Genomic DNA, 18,374 nt, shown 5'->3' on the forward strand with positions numbered 1-18,374 from the left:
AGACTACTCCTCACGGTTTAGGGCCCCTAAAATGCCAGGGCAGTATAGGAACCCCACAAATTACCCCATTTTAGAAAGAAGACACCCAAAGGTATTCCGTTAGGAGTATGGTGAGTTCATGGAAGATTTTATTTTTTGTCACAAGTTAGCGGAAAATGACACTTTGTGAAAAACACAATTAAAATCAATTTCCGCTAACTTGTGACAAAAAAAAATCTTCTATGAACTCACCATACTCCTAACGGAATACCTTGGGGTGTCTTCTTTCTAAAATGGGGTCATTTGTGGGGTTCCTATACTGCCCTGGCATTTTAGGGGCCCTAAACCGTGAGGAGTTGTCTTGAAACCAAATGTCGCAAAATGACCTGTGAAATCCTAAAGGTACTCATTGGACTTTGGGCCCCTTAGCGCAGTTAGGGTGCAAAAAAGTGCCACACATGTGGTATCGCCGTACTCAGGAGAAGCAGTATAATGTGTTTTGGGGTGTATTTTTACACATACACATGCGGAGTGGGAGAACACATTATACTACTTCTCCTGAGTACGGCAATACCACATGTGTGACACTTTTTTGCAGCCTAACTGCGCTAAGGGGCCCAAAGTCCAATGTGCATCTTTAGGCTTTACAGGGGTGCTTACAATTAGGCACCCCCCAAAATGCCAGGACAGTGAACACACCCCACAAATGACCCCATTTTGGAAAGTAGACACTTCAAGGTATTCAGAGAGGAGCATAGTGAGTCCGTGGCAGATTTCATTTTTTTTTTGGTCGCAAGTTAGAAGAAATGGAAACTTTTTTTTTTTTGTCACAAAGTGTCATTTTCCGCTAACTTGTGACAAAAAATAAAATCTTCTATGAACTCACCATGCCTCTCACTGAATACTTTGGGATGTCTTCTTTCCAAAATGGGGTCATTTGGGGGGTATTTATACTATCCTGGAATTTTAGCACCTCATGAAACATGACAGGTGGTTAGAAAGGGCAGAGATGCTTCAAAATGGGAAAATTCACTTTTGGCACCATAGTTTGTAAACGCTATAACTTTTACACAATCCAATAAATGTACACTGAATGTTTTTTTTTTTATCAAAGACATGTAGCAGAATAACTTTCGCGCTCAAATGTATAGGAAATTTTACTTTATTTGAAAAATGTCTGCACAAAAAGTTAAAAAAGTCATTTTTTTGACAAAATTCATGTCTTTTTTGATGAATATAATAAAAAGTAAAACTCGCAGCAGCAATCAAATAGCACCAAAAGAAAGCTGTATTAGTGACAAGAAAAGGAGGTAAAATTAATTTAGGTGGTAGGTTGTATGACCGAGCAATAAACCGTGAAAGCTGCAGTGGTCTGAATGGAAAAAAAGGCTCTGGTCCTTAAGGGGCGAAAAGACTGTGGTCCTCAAGTGGTTAAACACATATTTGTTGTTTCATGCCTACTAAATACTCTTGTTTTTGCCTGAGGAAGCGGGCTGATCCCGCAAAACGCATCACAATTACTGGAGTATATCATTGTTCAATAAAAGTTCAATTTTTGAAACTATTAACCCTTCGCACTCTCGCATGCAAATGTTCAAACAAATGCATTCACAGATTCACTCATCCAGGCACAACTGTTATCCCTACAGCTAAGTTAAAAGCCGGGGTTTTAGTTCACAGAAGAATGCATTCTTATGCTTAGTCACCTATACTGCGCAGAAGTACCCAGGTAAACATAGGTGTCCTAACTCTGGCCCTGTAACATGCATAGTGCAGACATGCAAACACATTCATTGCATCAAACCTATCAATGGATTAGGAGCACACATCCTAACGTCCTCTCCTTGGACAGACAGTGCATCTTACCAATCGCACAAGGGAGCTAACGTTATGTGTCCATGTGCACCATGCGCATACACCAGCATAAGCTGTGTGCATGCTAACAAACACATACAGGGGAAGGAGGGAGTGCACTGGATTAGACCCTAGCCACAGGGGTCAGTAACAAGAAAAAAAATTCATATATCTAGGCACATCGCCTCTAGTTAGGACATTAAATAAGTTATTAAGGGAAGGGAGGTGCTGAAGGGGGTGTGGCTAGAAAACAGCAAAAATCTATTAACCCTTCGCACTCTCGCCTGCAAATGTTCAAACAAATGCATTCACAGATTCACTCATCCAGGCACAACTGGATAGAAGTACCCAGGTAAACATTGGTAAGATGCACTGTCTGTCCCAGGAGAGGACGTTAGGATGTGTGCTCCTAATCCATTGATAGGTTTGATGCAATGAATGTGTTTGCATGTCTGCACTATGCATGTTACTGGGCCAGAGTTAGGACACCTATGTTTACCTGGGTACTTCTGCGCAGTATAGGTGACTAAGCATAAGAATGCATTCTTCTGTGAACTAAAACCCCGGCTTTTAACTTAGCTGTAGGGTAAAAGTTGTGCCTGGATGAGTGAATCTGTGAATGCATTTGTTTGAACATTTGCAGGCGAGAGTGCGAAGGGTTAATAGATTTTTGCTGTTTTCTAGCCACACCCCCTTCAGCACCTCCCTTTCTTTAATAACTTATTTAATGTCCTAACTAGAGGCGATGTGCCTGGATATATGATTTTTTTTCAATTTTTGAAACTGACATTTATTTCTTCAAGTGGGAGGTAAGGCAAGTCCACCACTATGGCCCCGTTCACATTGCATGCGTTCCCGTCCGTGTTTCGGGAACGCGTGCGGGAGGCCGACACGCACGACATCAGACAGTGCATAGAGTGCACTGTCTGATGTTTCACTGCATGCGTTCCGGACCTGTGCGGTCCGGGAACGCATGCTGCACGCGTTTCCTAGCAAAATGCGCGGCTGTCCCATTCACTTTCAGAGAATGGGATCAGCCACGCAACGCACAGAGACGCACATGACGTGCGTTCCTGTGCGTTGTGTTCTGAACGGAACGCGCCTGCGTTCTGTGATGTGAACGGGGCCTATATCCTTTTTAACCAGCTTGTTATAGATTTTACCCTTGTTGACACCTCTGGTACATTGATTTTTTTTTAACCAAATTACTAATTGAATCAAGTAAAAGGAACACTGAATCAACAAAAAGACATCTAAAAAAGTTATTTTTTATGAGTAGGGATGCTCATTCGGATTTTGCAGAATTGAAATTTCTGAATTTATAATCGGAACTCGGAAATTGGAAAATGGAACGCGGAAATCATATTTCTGCGGAAATACTGCATTACTGCAATTCGGTAATTTTAGCCCAATCACAGAACTCTGAAGCATTGGTCCAATCAGAGAATGCAGAAACAACTCAGAAGTGTTTGGCCAATCAAAGCATACATGACCAAAAAACACTACTTGGAAATCGGAAAACCGATCAGAAATCCGCAGAATCGGTAATCAGCATTGGCGCAAATCTGAATTTCTACGGAATTGGAAATTGGCATTTCCGACCATCCCTACTTATGAGTTAAATAGTCTCCCCGGCCATTAATTCTGGGGATTTTGTAGCTGAATCAAGCCCTCGGATGGTGGTACAAGGTGAGAAACAGGGCTGGATTTCTGGAAAGGCCACAAAGGCCCGGGACTTGGGCAGCAGTTGGCCAAGGGGCGGCTGTACATAGATGAGGGATTGCTGCATATGGCTGTAAATGGAATATGGAAACTGCAAATAAGGAGCAACACATGGACACAGGAAGATGCTGCTGCTGCTACAGTAATCTGTATAGAACTGAAGGGGCTGCTGTGCATGAAGGTTAGGCATGGAAGAGTGGAGCAGGGGCTACACAAGAATTAGGAGAGGGGCGCTGCACATGGAAGGGGAGTTGCAAGAAAGTTAGGCTGGGGCAGAAAAACTATAAATCCGGCCTTAGTGAGAACGTCACTGTGCAGCCTGAAATAACAATCATTTTTCAGGTTTCATTCATGAAAACAAGTTGGGAAATGTGTGTTTTGCTGCAGTGTGATTTATGCCTGCGGAACAGAAGAAGGCACACGTTTCCTACCTGTGTGTTGTGGTAGCTGTGTGAGTCTGGAGATATCGCTCAGCCAGATGACAGTGTCATCAGCAGAAGATATCCCAGCAATTACCATCTGTGTGTCTGCTGCATCCATTCACAATCCCCACCACTTCCATGCTGAGGCAGGATATGTACATAATGGGAACTCCAGGGCAGCAGAGCTGGAGATCAGATTCCACAAGGTGTTCTCTGTAACCCGGCCTGCACTCCCAGCTCACAGGAATCCCTTTTGATGATGTTAGGAATTAGTTCTGCTCTGTAGAGATCACAGCGATTTCTATTAACCTGTGAAAAGCTCTTTCCCCCTTTCTTTTACCATTCTTCATATTAAACTAGGCAGAGAGGAACAATGTAATGTAACACACGCTTTCTCCTCAAACATAAAGGGAAATTAAGAGTCTGGACATTCCATTTGCAGTGTAAAGGATTTCTTTCATAGCACAGTGCAGAGGCTGAAAATATACAGCCATGAGGTAAGCGCTCAGTTCAGTTTTTACCTATCCCTGAGCTTTCAGGACAGTGAAAAGTAAAAAGTAAATTCTGATTGGTTGCTGACTTTTCTCATAGACCTCAGAGGGATCTTAAATTTGAGGGTCTGGAGGGTCAGTATAGGTAGCCAGGTGTGTCCCCAGTATTAAGTAGTCCCCTCTCCGAGTATACTGTAGGTAGCCAGGTGTGCCCCAAGTATTAGGCAGCCCGCTCCCCAGTATAGGTAGCCAGGTGTGCCCCCAGTATTGGGCAGCACACTCCCTAGTATAGGTAGCCAGGTTTCCCCCAAATATTAGGCAGCACACTCCCCAGTATAGGTAGCCAGGTGTGCCCCAAATATTAGGCAGCTTACTCCCCAGTATAGGTAGCCAGGTGTGCCCCAAATTTTAGGCAGCACACTCCCCAGTATAGGTAGCCAGGTGTGCCCCAAGTATTAGGCAGCACACTCCCCAGTATAGGTAGCCAGGTGTGCCCCAAATATTAGGCAGCACACTCCCCAGTATAGGTAGCCAGGTGTGCCCCAAGTATTGGGCAGCACACTCCCCAGTATAGGTAGCCAGGTGTGCCCCCAGTATAGGGCAGCACACTCCCCAGTATAGGTAGCCAGGTGTGCCCCAAATATTAGGCAGCACACTCCCCAGTATAGGTAGCCAGGTGTGCCCCAAGTATTGGGCAGCACACTCCCCAGTATAGGTAGGCAGGTGTGCCCCAAATATTAGGCAGCACACTCCCCAGTATAGGTAGCCAGGTGTGCCCCCCAGTATTGGGCAGCATACTACCCAGTATAGGTAGCCAGGTGTGCCCCAAGTATTGGGCAGCACACTCCCCAGTATAGGTAGGCAGGTGTGCCCCAAATATTAGGCAGCACACTCCCCAGTATAGGTAGCCAGGTGTGCCCCCCAGTATTGGGCAGCACACTCCCCAGTATAGGTAGCCAGGTGTGCCCCAAATATTAGGCAGCCCGCTCCCCAGTATAGGTAGCCAGGTGTGCCCCCAGTATTGGGCAGCATACTACCCAGTATAGGTAGCCAGGTGTGCCCCCCAGTATTGGGCAGCACACTCCCCAGTATAGGTAGCCAGGTGTGCCCCAAATATTAGGCAGCCCGCTCCCCAGTATAGGTAGCCAGGTGTGCCCCCAGTATTGGGAAGCACTCTCCCAGTATAGATAGCATATGTGCAAGTGCCTCTCCCTCCTTCTCTATGCTAAAGTCGTGAGCGGAGCATAATTTAGGTTACTCACTTGCTCTCAGTTTCCATCGCTGAACTCCTTTCAGCTGCATGACCAGACTCCTCTCTTTGACCACAGGATGGGTGCATGTGACCTGCTGGTATGTATTGATGGCAGGTCACATGCATAGCAGGATTATCCACCAGGCAACCTAGGCAGGTGCTTGGGGCCTAGTGGGTGTCAAGGAGCCCACCTGCCACCTTCTTTGATCTCTCTCCACTTCAGCTTACCAAAAGGACCACATGGGAGAGCCAAATCAACTACCTTGCCTAGGGCCCCATTACATCTCCCAAATAACAGGCAGCTTGTGCCCCCAAAAGATTTTAAATGGATTCCTGCAAAAAAAACTGCCTGTGTGACAGCAATGTACATTGCTAAGTGTAGTTTGTAAAGATCTGTGTTGAAGAGACGTATAATTATATTACATGGTACCGATTAGAGACTTCGAAAATACGGAAGACAAATGATCAGCATGACAGCCAAGTAAATATTTTTATTTTTTTTAAATTGGGCCAGTGGTGGCAGGCTCCATATCTTTGCCAAACTAGGGGGTGGAGTCACTAAACTGTGGTAAGCAAAATAACGCATGTTAAGTCCAAAGCTAAATACTCACCTGTTGACCCAGGAAGATAGATCCCTTGACGATGAGCGTTCCTCGATCCATCTTCCTGCAGGCGGGTACTTGCGGCGCCATGTGAATGGGAAGTCAATCAATCGCGGTACTTTGCATGGCATCGTTGGGGATTTTAAAGATCCGCCATGATGGTCTTTATTGCTGCGCATCACTAAGTGTCATTCTCTTGCGCCTGTACCCACGTTGCAAGATTGCAGAAACGAACGCTCGTCCCTCAAAAAAAAATCACAGTTGGAAAAATTGCGTAGTGGGGATGGCCGTACAGGCCTTTACGCATGATAAGTAGAGTGTTATGTGATGCATGTAATAAATTGCATTCTGCTCTACTCATCGTGCGGTAAGAGTTTACGCACACTATTCTGCTTACCACAGTTTAGTGAATACATCTCTAGGTATCCGTAGAAGACTATGTGACACACATTGCTTCTTGATCAACCCTGAAGACAGAGTAGAAACTGGCAGAAAAGCATGCAAACAGGCAGTGCTGGGCCGAAATTACGCATTAGCGTAATTACGCATCGTAATTCACTACAAATGCACCGTAAGCGTTACGTGTAAGGTTACGGTATTACGCGTAATTAATTACGCGTAGACCGTGGGTTACGTTTTTACGCGTAACAAATTACGCGTAAGACAGTAAACTCCCATTGAAATTACACAGTCTGCCGTAATCGCGTAATATTACGCTCCCGTATAATATAAAAAAGCCGCCGACTTTAAGGGTTAATAGCAAAGCCCCCTTAAGTGCTAAGAGCCTCAAATTTGGAGAATATATTAAGGAGATCAGAAGGAATAAGAGGAAATTTTTTTTTTTCAAAAAGACCTTATAGTTTTTGAGAAAATCGATGTTAAAGTTTCAAAGGAAAAATATATACATTTAAAAACCCGCCGACTTTAACGGTTAATAGCAAAGCCTGCTTAAAATTTAGAAACACCAAATTCACAGGGTATATTAAGGGGATCAGTGGGAATAAGAGGAAATTTTTTTTTTCAAAAAGACCTTATAGTTTTTGAGAAAATCGATTTTTAAGTTTCAAGGGCAAAAATGTCTTTTAAATGCGGAAAATGTCAGTTTTTTTTGCACAGGTAACAATAGTGTTTTATTTTTATAGATTCCCCCAAGTGGGAAGAGTTTTACTTACTTCGTTCTGAGTGTGGAAAATATTAAAAAAAACGACGTGGGGTCCCCCCTCCCAGACCTCTTTAACCCCTTGTCCCCCATGCAGACTGGGATAGCCAGAATGCGGAGCACCGGCCGCGTGGGGCTCCGCACCCTGACTATACCAGCCCGCATGGTCCATGGATTGGGGGGTCTCGGAAGGGGAGGGGCAGCCAAGCTTTCCCCTCCCCCTCCGAGCCCTTGTCCAATCCAAGGACAAGGGGCTCTTCTCCACCTCCGATGGGCGGTGGAGGTGGAGGCCGCGATTTCCTGGGGGCGGGGTTCATGGTGGCATCTGGGAGTCCCCTTTAAAAAGGGGTCCCCCAGATGCCCACCCCCCCTCCCAGGAGAAATGAGTATAGAGGTACTTGTACCCCTTTCCCATTTCCTTTAAGAGTTAAAAGTAAATAAACACACAAACAGATAGAAAAAGTATTTTAATTGAACAAAAAACATAACCACGAAAAAAGTCCTTTAATATTCTTAATTAACCATTAATACTTACCTGTCCCTTTAAAAGCCAGTTCCCACGCAATATCCTCGGAAATATACTAATCAGTTACAATGTAACAAAGTTATTACAATGTAACAACTTAGTTACTTTGTAACACCACCGCACCCGACGTCACTCGCCGCTCACCCGCCGGCCGCCGCATACACGCTAAGTCCCCGCCGGCTCCCGCCGTCCACTCCGCCCACACCTGTCACCCATATACATGCTGGCACCAATGGGTGCCAGCATGTATATAGGTGACATGTGGGAGAGGCGGGGAGGGCAGCGGAGCCGGCGGGGACTTAGCGTCCCTTCACCCGACAGAGCTCTGAGCTATAGCTCAGAGCTCTCGAAAGCATCTTTGTATTTGGGCTCCAAGGAGCCCCATTGGTCCTTAGCAGACCAATGGGGTTCCTTCAAATCAGAAGGAACCCCATTGGTCTGCTAAGGACCAATGGGGCTCCTTGGAGCCCAAATACAAAGATGCTTTCGAGAGCTCTGAGCTATAGCTCAGAGCTCTGTCGGGTGAAGGGACGCTAAGTCCCCGCCGGCTCCGCTGCCCTCCCCGCCTCTCCCACATGTCACCTATATACATGCTGGCACCCATGGGTGCCAGCATGTATATGGATGACAGGTGTGGGCGGAGTGGACGGCGGGAGCCGGCGGGGACTTAGCGTGTATGCGGCGGCCAGCGGGTGAGCGGCGAGTGACGTCGGGTGCGGTGGTGTTACAAAGTAACAAAGTTGTTACATTGTAATAACTTTGTTACATTGTAACTGATTAGTATATTTCCGAGGATATTGCGTGGGAACTGGCTTTTAAAGGGACAGGTAAGTATTAATGGTTAATTAAGAATATTAAAGGACTTTTTTCGTGGTTATGTTTTTTGTTCAATTAAAATACTTTTTCTATGTGTTTGTGTGTTTATTTACTTTTAACTCTTAAAGGAAATGGGTAAGGGGTACAAGTACCTCTATACTCATTTCTCCTGGGAGGGGGGGTGGGCATCTGGGGGACCCCTTTTTAAAGGGGACTCCCAGATGCCACCATGAACCCCGCCCCCAGGAAATCGCGGCCTCCACCTCCACCGCCCATCGGAGGTGGAGAAGAGCCCCTTGTCCTTGGATTGGACAAGGGCTCGGAGGGGGAGGGGAAAGCTTGGCTGCCCCTCCCCTTCCGAGACCCCCCAATCCATGGACCATGCGGGCTGGTATAGTCAGGGTGCGGAGCCCCACGCGGCCGGTGCTCCGCATTCTGGCTATCCCTGTCTGCATGGGGGACAAGGGGTTAAAGAGGTCTGGGAGGGGGGACCCCACGTCGTTTTTTTTAATATCTCCCACACTCAGAACGAAGTAAGTAAAACTCTTCCCACTTGGGGGAATCTATGAAAATAAAACACTATTGTTACCTGTGCAAAAAAAAAAACTGACATTTTCCGCATTTAAAAGACATTTTTGCCCTTGAAACTTAAAAATCGATTTTCTCAAAAACTATAAGGTCTTTTTGAAAAAATTATTTTTCCTCTTATTCCCACTGATCCCCTTAATATACCCTGTGAATTTGGTGTTTCTAAATTTTAAGCAGGCTTTGCTATTAACCGTTAAAGTCGGCGGGTTTTTAAATGTATATATTTTTCCTTTGAAACTTTAACATCGATTTTCTCAAAAACTATAAGGTCTTTTTGAAAAAAAAATTGTTTTCCTCTTATTCCTTCTGATCTCCTTAATATATTCTCCAAATTTGAGGCTCTTAGCACTTAAGGGGGCTTTGCTATTAACCCTTAAAGTCGGCGGCTACCTAACATTGATCCATGCGTCAACTTTTCCGCTTGGCAGCATGACCTTACGCATTAATTGCTAGTAGGAATTTACGCGTAAGCCTATAACGTAACAACCTGAATTACGGTATTCTTACGCGTAATTGCGTAAGGGCAATGCGTAATTACAGACATGTCCTGAAATTGATTGTCTATGTCGTAAGCGTAATTTCGTAATGCGTAATAGCGTAAAATTACGCGTAATGATCCGTAAGCGTAGCTTTTTCCATTACGACCAGCACTGCAAACAGGGCCGGCCTCAGGTTTCCCAACCCCCTCAAAAAAATTTGACACACTCACTTGGGCAGAGGTATTTTTTAATTACTGAATGGCTAGCAAACTTTTCAGTAGCCAGTTGCTTTCATTTACTCTTCCTGGGTTGGAGAAGATTTGAATTTTTTTTAGAATTTTTTTTTTTCATTCATCACTACTGAAGAAATTTGGAAGCCCCCTCCCTGTCAGTGATGATCATAATTAGCTAATTACAATTACGCAAAATTACGGGTACATTTTCGCATTTACACCTATATGTAATTACAAATTGTTTATTCAATTGACTGTATAAGCATTCGTAATTACGCATGAATTTACATGTAATTTATGCGTAATGTCATGCCGATTTTAGCTGTGAATTACAAAGTCCCCATACATGCTATTGCTACCAAAATTGCTACATAAGTTAACCACTTAGGGGCCACAGTGTTAAACCCCCCTAGTGACCAGGCCTTTTTTCACAAATTGGGCCACTACAGCTTTAAGGCCTTGTTGCAGGGCCGCACAACTCAGCACGCAAGTGATCCCCCCCCCCCTTTTCTTCCCACCAACAGAGCTCTCTGTTGGTGGGGTCTGATCGCTCCCCCAATGTTTATTGTTTTTTTTTGTTAATATTTCTGTTATTTTTTTTTATATAAATGTACTTCTTTAACAATTTTCCCTCCCTCTCTCCCCAAGTCAGCCTATCACAGCGATCGGCTGTGATAAGCTTCACCCTATCACAGCGGATCACTCCTGTGTCCCCAGTACAGCGTTGCCTTAGATCGCAGCAATGTACAGTCCTATTAGATGGCGGTATCGCCGTCTAACAGTCTCCAAGTGGCAATCGCCGCTGGGAGACTGAAGACGGGGCGGAGCTCCGTCATCAGAGTGGAGATGTGCTCTCCTGCAAAGCCTATTCTCAGCCGTTCACGCCAATTGCCGTGGAGCGGTCCTGGGGCTGCCGCACTGCTCACGCCAATCGGCGTGGAGCAGTTGGCAAGAGGTTAAGAAAAATAGTGGGTACAAGTAAAACAAAAAACAAAAACATTTCAAAAAGACCTTGTAGTTTTTGAGAAAATAGATTTTTTTTAAAATGCAAAGAAAAATGTTTTTTAAACTAAAAAATTAACCATTTTTCTTTCTATTTTTAAAATCAATTTTCTCAAAAACTACAAGGTCTTTTTTCACTCGTACCCACAATCCTTCATAACATATGTAGCAATTTTATTATCTATAGCATGTATGGGGGCTTTGTTATTCACCGCCAAGGTCAGCACGAAATTACTCGTAAATTACGCGTAAATTCATGTGTAATTATGAATGCTCACAATTGCATACAAAATTCATTATGCTTTTTCCCACAATTTCACATTACAATTACGATACGTAAATGCGAATTATGATGCGTAATTACGCATAGGCGTAATTTCTGCTCATCACGACTTCCTGTTGATAAACATTTCCCATTTACCAGCAGTCTGTATGCCATATACAGCAGGGCTGATCTCACTGCTTCCCCTACCTCATTCTATGTACACCACCACTACAGGTGTCAGTACAACTCATATAACGTTCCTAACTTTGCCTTGGTCAGACCTGATATGTAGATCACAGACATGGGATTCAGATCTTACATACTGTATGTGCGTATTTCTGAATTATACAGTGACTGAATGATTGGTGGGCACGGAGAAAGGGGCAGGGGAAGCTGTCAGATGAGCAGGGAACATCTGTCTGGTAATGGTGAAACATCTATGAACCATAGGCAGCAGGGGCATAACTACAGGGGAGCAGTGGGGGACAGAGGTAAAAGGGGCCCAACTGCTAGCCTTCCCTATACTCCATATCAGGTGTTTTTGTGGCTACACATGTTATGGGTATGAAAATGCTGATGGACACTTATTTTATGGCCCATGTAAGATGGACCCCCAGACTGTAAGGGTCACCAAGGGGAGGCAAGGGAGGAGTTGTGAACATTAAGGGGATCCCATGATTTTTTTTTTTTTTTGCTGGGGGTCCCCATGGTTTGAAGTTACGCCCTGATAGGCAGCCAGATATCTCTTCAGGGGAATAATACCAGCCAGTCAAGCATTTTAATCACATTATCGACCAAAGTACAATGTGGATTTGATTCCGTATAATTACATTACAAATTATCATATGCTTTAAACTGAATAATATAACTAATGGTAATATCCCCCTCCCCACACACTGCCAGAAAAGACAGTTTTATTTATATGAGTTTTCCTCACTTTCAGCCTCAGTTTTGTTAACATTATTATTCACCTGAAAATGAGCTGCGACGCTAATGACGGCTTTAAAAAGTACATTTAATAATGTAAATATTTACACTGCTGAGAACATTTCCCGTTCTGCTCCCAGGGCATTCATCTGCTCTTACATTGACCGACAGTCTCTGGATCAGCCCCAGATCCCCTATGACTGTTTTTGTCTCTAATTTATGTAGCACATGTTCATATTAAGCTTTCAAAATATGGCTGTTGTTGCTAGTGAAGAATGCTCTTCTGTACAAGGCCCCAGAGAACTGAGGACCCATCAGAGCAGTAGGGAGGGAGCAGAGACACTGATACTGTGTGGGATCAGGACATGTTCCTCTCTGGAGACAAATGACCTGGTTTACCAGCAGTAAAATCTACACTTAAAGTGGTCTGAAAGTCAGCATTTCTACTTTTCTCCTCACAGCTTGAAAGCTACTATCCCAGAATTTTTTTTCTAGCAGAAAGGGTTTAACAAAGCACTTTGTCCTGCTATTCAGCTTCAGATCCGCATCCAAACTGGAGATAACAGTATCTTTGTTTGCATTCCAATGTCAATACGTGTGTGTAAACACAGTGTAACAAGTGAAAATGAGCTCTCTGTGAAGCTCTCTGTGCTTCAAGCACACAATCAGCTCAGAACAGATAATTAGAAGATGTTAATATATAATAAAAAGCAGTTTGAATAAAATACAATGGCAAGTTTCAGGGAAAGATAAACTACACTTTGGAAACTTGTAATTTGTAAACATACAATATTACTTATGCACAAAAGCAAATATGGTAACTGTATGAGTAATAAAAAGTAGGAAAAGACATTTTTATTAAATATTATGTCGGAGTTTCAGACCACTTTAAAAGTTGATGATGTCAGTGAGGGTATATCTGTGGGCATGCATGAAATAGAGGCGTGGTGGATATTGGGCGACTGGGAATAGCCGATAGCAGAATATTGGTATTGTATAGTTGCCTAACCCTAACCACCTCCCCTCATGGCTAACCTTTTAACCCCCCCACGGCTAATCTTGATGCACTAAAAGCCAGTAATATTTCTATGTGCGGACACCGCACAGCATTAGTACAGTATTTATTCCAGCAGAGTAAAAAACGATTAAGATGAAATGGTGCTCTTTGCAAGATAGCAGTTCTTGCCCACCGCTGATGAGCACCTGGCTTTTTAATAAGATTTGGTGGGGGCTAGCACCTGCCAGGCCCTTAAACTCTCTCCAGGCCCCCAAAAAACTGCAGAGAATTACCTTGTGGATGATCCAGCTCTGAGCATTGTACTGCATGTGCAATCTGCATCAGTGCAATACTGCCTTTTAGTGCATCAAACCCAATATATGTTATACAGTAGAGCACCGGTCTACCAGAACTCTACCTGCCCTGGTTCATGCATTTGTATCCTCCCGGCTGGACTACTGCAACACCCTGTTCATCAGATCTACAGATAAGGTTCTGCACCCCTTACAACTAGCACAGAATGCTGCAGCTAGACTCCTAGCCAATGCCCCCCGCAGCTCACGCAACACCCCAGTACTGCAAACTCTTCAGTTGTTGCCAGTAAAATGGAGAATCCATTTTAAGATCTGCCTGCTTACATTCAAGGCTCTAAACCACATGGGACCCAAATACATAGCGGATCTATTGGAACTTTATGCCCCTCCACGCACCCTCCACTCTGCCAACAAGATGAAGCTGGTTATTCCCAGGATACACTTAACATTTGGTGCTCGGGCCTTTTCCTATGCAGCCCCTACTCTATGGAACTCACTTCCACAATCAGTACAAGAGGCTCCTTCTCAGGACAGCTTTAAAAAAAAGGCTAAAATCTCACCTCTTTTCCCGAGCCTTTGAGACTGCATAATGCAGGGTCACAGTGCTTTGAGTTCCCAGGGAGAAAAGTGATATAAAAATGTTATTGTTATTGTTGTTAACAACCGGCAGCAAACGGGGGGAGCCATGGTGGCGTGCTTTTCTTATTATGCAGAGCAGCACACAGCGGAAACCACTAACAAGAGCTCTGGATGCTGGTCCTCTTCACTTCTACAGCTGCCTATGCTTTGCTGCATTCTCGTACGACTCCCGATGTGTCACTTGACCTGCATCGGGTCACATGACGTATTGGGAACTGTACAGAGGTGATGCAGCAAAGTAGGTAGTGAAGAGGAGCAGCACCCAGAGCTCTGTTAAGTGATTTCTGATGCATGCTGTTTTGCATTTGCTCTGTGCGGGGGGGGGGGGGGTAGTGTCAGGGGCGTACCTAGAAGGGAGAAGCCCCTGCAATCTCGGGGGCCCCAGAGCTGTGGTTGGGGTGGGGTTGAGGCAATCTACTAACCTACCTCTGATGTAGGGGACCATATTTTATGCCCATATGCTAGGGGGGCTCATGAATTGTAGTTACACCACTGGTTAGTGTTACATTTAATCCCCAGTTGCTTTAACACTTAAACAACTGGAAAAAAAACACATGGGGCTTGATTCACAAAGCGGTGGTAACTGCTAGCACGCATGTGAAAAGCCCATCTTCACGGCTAAAGTCAGTTTGGGTTTGATAAATAGGGCTTGTGAGCAAAGTCCGACGCGCAAAACTTTGCGCGTGCGCAGCACGGTGTGTGCGTAATGTTGCATCGCAGTGCAACGAAAACGGCGCACCCGATGCGCCTATAAGGTCACATATGCGACGATAAGGTCAGCCCTAATGCGACCTTATAGGCGCATCGGGTGCGCCGTTTTCGACGCACCACGATTCAACGTTTTGCGCGCGCCCTAGTTATCATGCCCAAAGTCTTTAGGCGTGCTATCTGGGTTAGCACCGCTTTGTGAATCAAGCCCATGATATCTGTCATCAGGCAATGCCCGTCTATGTCAGATAATCGAGACCTAACTGTATACATTTTTTTGCTAATGTGGAGTAATCCTTTAGGCTTGCCTAAACTGGCATCAGTCAGGAGGGATACATCAGGAATTATATTATTTTTCAAAAGTTTCAAAATAATTAGGTACAGGTAAACATATGGGTACATTAAAGCGGATTCGAGATGAAAAACTAACAATAACAAGTAACTTGTCTATATATCTTATCTAATGTTTAGATTTACACAGCAAATCTGGCTGCATACAGCTTCAATAGTTTATGATGATTTATTCCTGTGATACAATGAGAGAGGCCATGTTCTGTTTGTCATCATTACACAGGTAATCTGCAACTGCATCTCCACCCCTCAGCCTTTGAAAAATTCACTCCCCCCTCCCCTCTGGCTCTGAAATCTCTGGCTAGTAACTTCCTCCTCCTCCTCCCCAGACTGAGCACCCATAAGCCGTGGGTCTGAGTGCCTTGGCGTTTTGAAGAAGCTGTGGGCGAGGCTTGTTTAGTTTATAGGGAATTAGAGTATTAGAGAGGAATGCTCTATAAACTATATGTAAGGAACACAATTATGCAATGAATAAAAATTCATCTCGGATCCACTTTAGATAAATGTCTTTTGTAAAAGCTAAAGCAGTGTAATGCTGGGTACACACCATGCGTTTTCCTGCTCGATCCGCGGGTCGATCGGGACCGATTAGACTATTTCCGGCGTGCTCGATTCGGGCTTCAATCATTCTTGCTGTCGATTTGCATGTTAAGTATGCAAAATCGACGGCAGGAACGGTCGAAACCCGAATCGAGTACGTTGGAAATCAGGGCTGTGGAGTCGAAGTTGGAGTCGGAGTCGAGGAGTTGGAGTCGGGGCAATTTTGGGCACCCGGAGTCGGAGTTGGAGTCGGAGTCGTGGTTTCATAACCTGAGGAGTCAGGAGTCGGAGTCGGATGATTTTTGTACAAAATACACAGCCCTGTTAAGTATTAGACTAAGGAGTCGGAGTCGAGGAGTCGGAGTCGGAGCCATTTTGGGTACCCGGAGTCGGAGTTGGAGTCGGAGTCGTGGTTTCATAAACTGAGGAGTCGGAGTTGGAGTCGGAAGATTTTTGTACCGACTCCACAGCCCTGTCGGAAATAGTCGAATCGATCCGATCGGCCCGCGGATCGAGCGGGAAAACGCATGGTGTGTACCCAGCATTACAATTACTAAGCCCAGTGGTAATTATTCTGGTCTATATAATATAAATATATTGTTACTTTTATGTCACATAAAACTACAAATCAGTTTGCATGTAGATTTTCGTTTTTACACACAAAGAACACTAGCAAGCTGAAACATAAACCTTGTGTACCAGTATTTCTTATCTTCCCAGTGGGTCATCCATCTTGTGGACACCCCAGCTCTGCCCCTGATGTGAAGCAGCAGGTGCAGGAGTGAGTGGAGGCGGGGAGAAGCCATGTTATCAGCCACTGTGTTGCTTGGAGCACTTTTCATCCCATTAGAAAGTACAAGCCACTGTCCAGGGACAGATGTTGGGTTAGTGTGCTAGTGAATAGAGACTATTGTCCCAGGCCACACCCCGCCCTGCAGCCTGTCTCCGGAGAGATAAAGAGTCCAGGGCTGGAGTCAGACCCCAGCACTGGTTTATTATTAACCAGCATTGCTGTGTGTGGTGGACAGGCCATTACCAGGGTCATTTGCTGCATGATTGTTGTAACAAGGAGTTGTTTGAAAATTACGAGCGTACTACGGTTTTGGTTTGCAGTGGACAACAGGACACTTCAGGGTGGGGACAGACTTATATTGACTAAATAAATGAAAAGGCCTGCTTTGAACCTGTGCCTCCTATGTGCTTCTATAATGCCATCCATGCTGGTTAATTTGATTTAGCAACAACAAATGACATTTGTAAAGTGCTTTTCTCCCATAGGAGTCAAAGCACATAACCAGGGCCGTGCAGAGGGTCCTTAAGTGGGGGGTGCTCAAATTTAAAAAAAGGGGCCTGGCAATGCCTTCCCCCGCATGCCCCCCCCCCCCCCACCTCGTTTTTGGCGAGAGGGTATTGATTGTCATGCTGCTGAATGCAGATGCTTGGTGCCATGTGGGTTCTGGGTGTGAGTACAGAGTGTCATGTGGGTTCTGGCTATGGTTGGGTATCGAGTGCCATGCGGGTATTGATTGAAAGTACTTAGTGCCATGTGAGTTCTGGGTGTAAGTACTGAGTGTCATGTGGGTTCTGGCTATGATTGGGTATCGAGTTTCATGCGGGTGTTGATTGCAAGTACTTAGTGCCATGTAAGATCTGGATGCATGTACTGGATGTCATGTGGATGCTGGGTGCAGGTACTGGATGTGACATGGGTGTGAATACTTGTCGCCATGCCTGTACTGGGTACTGGCTATGGGTGGGCTTTGGGCATCACATGGATTTTGAATGCAGGTACTTTGGGTGCGGGTACGGGTTAAGTAGGTGCTTGGTGCAGATAGCGGGTGCCATGTGGAAGTTGTGTGCAGGTGTGAGTACTGGGTGCAATTTTAGGCCTGGGTGCAGATACTTGGGGCTTGATTCACTAACCGGTGCTAAGTGTTAGCAAGTTAGCAGTACAGTCTGTATCAAGCTGCTTTGGGTACCAAGGTCTAGTTTGTATTGGGTGTTTATTTGCAGTGGGTGCTATGCAGTATTGAGTGCTGAATGAGTAGCAGATGGTGATAAACAATAGTGGGTGCCATGTGAGTGCTAATTGGTACAGGGAGCCATGTGAGTGTTGGACATGAGTGAGTAGGGAGTGCCATGTGTGGTCTGGATGTGTGCCATGGGAGAGTACTGAGTCTTATATGGGTTCGGACCAAGGATGGGTACTGGGTGCTATTTGGGTGCTGGCCATGGATGGGAACTAGCCTAGGTGCATGTAATGGCTTTGGAACTTGGTGACGTGTGAGTACTGTGCCATGTGGGTGTTGATTATGGGGGTATGTGGGTCTTAGGTGCAAATACTGAGTGCCAAGTGGGTACTGGGAGTGAGTACATGGTGACATATGGGTGATGGGTGCTGGCTAGTGGGGTATTTGTTGTCATGTGGGTGCTAAAGGCAGATGCTGGGTGCCATGTGGGTTCTGGGTGCTGGCACAGGGTGTCATGTGGATTCTGGCTGTATGGGTG

Source organism: Hyperolius riggenbachi, chromosome 7 (assembly GCF_040937935.1).
Source record: "Hyperolius riggenbachi isolate aHypRig1 chromosome 7, aHypRig1.pri, whole genome shotgun sequence".
NCBI classification, from domain to species: domain Eukaryota; kingdom Metazoa; phylum Chordata; class Amphibia; order Anura; family Hyperoliidae; genus Hyperolius; species Hyperolius riggenbachi.